The sequence below is a fragment of the Psammomys obesus genome, unplaced genomic scaffold (genome assembly GCF_907164565.1).
Source record: "Psammomys obesus unplaced genomic scaffold, mPsaObe1.curated_primary_1811, whole genome shotgun sequence".
Taxonomy (NCBI): domain Eukaryota; kingdom Metazoa; phylum Chordata; class Mammalia; order Rodentia; family Muridae; genus Psammomys; species Psammomys obesus.
The window spans coordinates 4,277,162-4,282,240 of NW_026596147.1; positions in this window are offsets into that span (position 1 = coordinate 4,277,162).

The following is a 5,079-nucleotide window of genomic DNA, read 5'->3' on the forward strand; positions in this document are numbered from 1 at the left end:
CTAATGCTGAGGCCCAGTTTCTGATGGACAACTCCAACCACAGCGACACTGACAACTCCAGTTTTCAGGACACCAACATAACAAAGGGTTCCACACAGGAGAGTTATGTGTAAGTCTGTATGTATTAATTTAGTTTCTACCTTTGAAGTAAATTTGGGCTCTTTGGATTCTTTATTGCAGGAGGTTCATGAATCAATGGTACTATCAAAAACTATTTTAGAGATTTTATACCTATTACAAATGTGAAGAGCTGTGTAAATGTCCACAGGTAGACATTTATTGACACACAAGTGGATTGCATGTGTATAATAGCAAAATGTGTTTTTTTTGTCAAGGTAAATTGCTGTAGACCAGGGTTTCCAATAGCAGGACAGCTCAATTGCAGGTTTTCCATCCGAATTGTGCTGATTAAAAATATCAGAAATATCTAGAATGTCATTAGCCATTGTATATTATATAGAAGAGAACATTCATTGATATGTTTGCATGTATTAAGTTTACTTGTCTTTAGTTCTGTAAATTCTTGCATGTTTTGCAGGGTTCAGACACACAGCCCACACACATACCTAGTCACAGATACACAAGTTATTAAATATACTAAACTCTACATTCCCACCACCAATAGAGTAGGGTTCCTCTTTCTCCACATCCTCTCCAGCATGTGTTGTCACTTGAGTTTTTGATCTTAGCCATTCTCAGGGTCATTTTGATTTGCATTTCCCTGATGTCTAAGGATGTTGAGCATTTCTTTAAGTGTTTCTCTGCTATTCTAAGTTCCTCTATTGAGAATTCTGTTTGGCCCTGTACTCCAGTTTTTATTTGGATTACTTGATTTGTTGCTGTTTAACTTCTTAATATATATTCTGGATATTAGCAGCCGTTTTTTGTTTTGTTTTGACAACAGTGTCCTTTGCTTTGTAGAAGCTTTTCAATTTTATGATCAATCTGGTGCTTTCTCAAACAATTAGGAATAGTGCTACCTCAAGATCCAGCTATACCACTCCTAGGCGTATATCCAAAAGATGCTCAAGTGTACAACAGAGACATTTGCTCAACCATGTTCATAGCAGATTTATTTGTAATAGCTAGAAGCTGGAAACAGCCCAGATGTCCCCCAGTTGAGGAATGGGTACAGAAATTATGGTACATTTACCCAATGGAATACTACTCAACAATTAAAAACAAGGAAATCATGAAATTTGTAGGCCAATGGTGGGAACTAGAAAAGATCATCCTGAGTGAGGTGTCCCAGAAGCAGAAAGACACACATGGTATATACTCACTTATAAGTATATATTAAACATATAATACAGGATAATCATATTAAAATCTGTACACCTAAGAAAACTAATCAAGAAGGAGGACCCCGAGTAAGATGCTCAGTCTTCATTCATAAAGGCAAACGGGACAGACAGTGGAAGAGGGAGAACACAAGGAACAAGACAGGGGCCTACCACAGAAGGCCCTGAAGGAGTCTACCCAGCAGGGTATTGAAGCAGATGCTAAGACTAATAGACAAACTTTGGGCAGAGTACAGGGAATCTTATGAAAGAAGGGGGAGATAGAAAAACCTGGAAAGGACAGGAGCTCCACAAAGAGAGTAACAGAACTAAAAAATCTGGGCACAGAGTTCTTTGCTGAGACTGATATTCCAAACAAGGATCATGAATGGAGTTAACCTAGAACCTCTGCACAGACATAGCCCATGGCAGCTCAGTATCCAAGTGAGTTCCCTAGAGTGGCCTGCTCTTTGATCATCTCCCCCTTAAGGGGGAGCAGCCTTACCAGGCCACCGAGGAAGACAATGCAGCCAGTCCTGATAAGACCTGATAGGCTAGGGTCAGATGGAAGGGGAGGAGGCCCTCCCCTATCAGTGGACTATGGGAGGGGCATAGGAGAACAAGAGGGAGGGAGGATGGGATTGGGAAGGGGTGGAAGAGGGAGCTACAGTTTAGATACAAAAGTGAATAAAATGTAAGTAATAAAATAAAATAAAAATTAAAAACATACTAAAGTCATCTTAAAATAATTGCTCATAAAATTGTCCTTTGAAAGAGTTTACCATTAACAGATACTTAAATGAACCTCATTTAGAAACCCTTACATAGTTTTCTAAGTATTCAGTAGCCTGGCAACATTAACAAAAAACAAAAGTTTTTTTTTATTAATTCATAAAATCTTCATAATATTTTGCATGTATACTACACAATGTTATATTATCTAATCTCATAACATTAATTTAGTAAATATATTACACTTTTTTTCAATAAACTAATGTTGAATGACAAACTTATTATCCTCATAGAAAACTTAGACCACCTTGAAAAACTGACAAAGCATACATGTATCAGAAGAAGCAAAGCCCAGCAGCCATATAAAGTTAAGTACATATAAGCCAGGCCTAAATCATTTTTTAAACAGTTTTAACCATACGTTTTCTCAGAGGGAAACAGTTTAGAAGTTCTCTGAGTATTTTACAAAGACCACGCTATTACAATTTAGTTACCCTGTAACTGTAAAATATTATGTTTCAGTTAGACATACTAACATATGAATTTCTTTCCTATTACCATTGTGGGCAGAATTATCTAGCCCAGATCCTAACTGTGACTGTTGCTGTATGTCCTGTAAACATCATCGTGGAAAGGAAATTCAGCATAAGGATATTTGACAACTATGTATACTTATTATTTACTGTGTGTGTTTCAGCCTCAACAAAAATCTCCTATCTATGACATATAACCCAACTCTTAAAAATAATTTTTAATGGACATTATTTAGATTATTTTGATACACATGAAACTTTATGTTTTTATTTTTAGCTATCCCTCTTAAAATTGAATAAAATTTAATTTCTGTAACCTATTTTTGGTGATGATTCTTATCAAGACTTATGTAGCCAATACAAAATTTTCTAGCTTAAGAGAACTTTTATCTTACATCTCTAAATAGTGATATTTTAAGTAATAAAATTCACTTTCAGTCAGGTATTTTATTTATTTCTTCTATGATACACACACACACACACACACACACACACATATATATATTCACACACATATATTTCTTCTATAAAATCAGACTCTCTCACAGCTCCTGGATTTGGTAATTTCAGCTTCAGTCTCCCGAATTCACATTTGAATGAGCCAGATTCTTGCTATGGCATCAGATAGGAAGCTCAAGATTACTATTTCAGGGTTAATGAGGTGATGGATTAGTGGCCAACAAGTTTGCTACACCAGCATGAGGGTCGAATTTCAGATCTCCAGCACAAAGGCAAAAGCCTAACTGGCTCACATTCTTTTATTCTAGTGCCTGTGGGTGGGGTGGGGGGGAGTGGGAGGGTAGGGGGGGTAGGGGGTGGGGTTAGTCAGGGGAGGTAGGGATGTGTTTGAGGACAGATAAACCCCAGGATCTTACTGGCCAGCTGGTCTAGCTGAAACAAGGAACTCAAAGTTCACAGAGAACTCATATCAAAACAAATAAATAGATAAGGTGGGGAGATCCAACTCTGGCATCCATATGTGCCTTTATAGATAAGCATATCCATGCACACATACATGTGTACACACATATGTACAATTTTAAAATTATTAATATTTCAGGTAAGCCTGAATAAGTGAAAGTCTTTGTGTAATTAACTTTTCTTCAGTCCCAAATTACAAAGTTAACTGCCTGCATTTTCTCTAATCACTTTTAAATAAGAGACAAAGAAGAGGAAAAAGGGAGGGAGGGAGGGAGAAAGGAAAAGGAGGAGGAGAAAGAGAGATAGAGGTAGAGGTAACTGTTTCTCTTTCACAATATAGTCCAAAAGCCATCCTCCAAATAGTCACATTTTAAGACAGTATGCCCCAAATAGTAATTTCAGTACGCAATAAGTTAAAACAATCAACAATAACAACAAAACAAAAACAAACACACACACAAATCCCAAAAGTGTAATAGCTAGAATTCTGCTACTCAATTATTTTCAGGAACACTAGGGGCAGATTAAATCTTGTTCCATCCTTTTATAGACACAAAAACAATTATATTAAATCATCATACGTTTACAAAACACTCGTGAGCTAGAATTCGCTCTCGGGGATACCAACACAGTGAGAATAGGGGCCAAAGAGGTGTCATTGAGAGCAACGGAGTTATTTTTTGCCTCCATGGCTCAGAGAGTTAAGGTCCAAAGGAAATCAGTGACCTCCAGAGCTACAGGACACCAGTGGCTTCTGGGTCCTTTGTTTGCCAAATCAAGGAATGAATTCCTTAGACAACAGGAGAGTGGTGTAGAGGAGAATTTTATTATAAGTCAGAGGAAGTGGGTCTCAGAAATGGGGTATCACTGAGTTGATGGGTTGAGGGATGGTAGCTTGGCAGCTGAGCTACTAGCTCCAATTCCCCCTCCCCTCCCACCCTGCCCCGCTCCTCGCCCCACCCTACCCTTGCGCCAGCCACGCCACGCCACGAGGTGTTGAGGTGTTGAGGTACTTCTTGGTCACATCCTCAAGTAAGATTTACAGGAAGTGGCACTCATCTATGTTTCGTAAAAGGAGATAGAAGCTACAAGAAGCTAGAGCAGGAAGCAGGTCTCCCTTCTAGAAGATTTCTGGTCTCTGCCTAGAATTGAATCAAGAAGTCTGGACAAGAATCGAGAAGATAATCAAGAAAGTGGACACAGGCAAAGGTGATCAATCCTCATTTAGAAAGACAAATGGGATGTGCATTGAACTTATGACAGGAGTCTACCACAAAAGGCATCTGAAAGACTCTACCTAGCAGTGTTTCAAAGCAGACACTAAGACTCATAAGCAAACCCTCGGCAGAGTGCAGGGAATCATATGAAAGAAGGGAAGTTAGTATGATATGGAAAGGATAGGAGCTCTACAAGGACCAAATATATCTGGGCACAGGGTCTTTTCTGAGACTGACACTCAACCAAGGACCATCTATGGATATAACCTAGAACTTCTGCTCGGATGTGGCCTGTGGTAGCTCAGTAACCAAGTAGTTTTCCAAAGTAAGGGGAACACGGACTATTTCTAACAGGATCTCAAGGGCAGGCTGTTTGACCCCCCCCCCCCCCCCCCC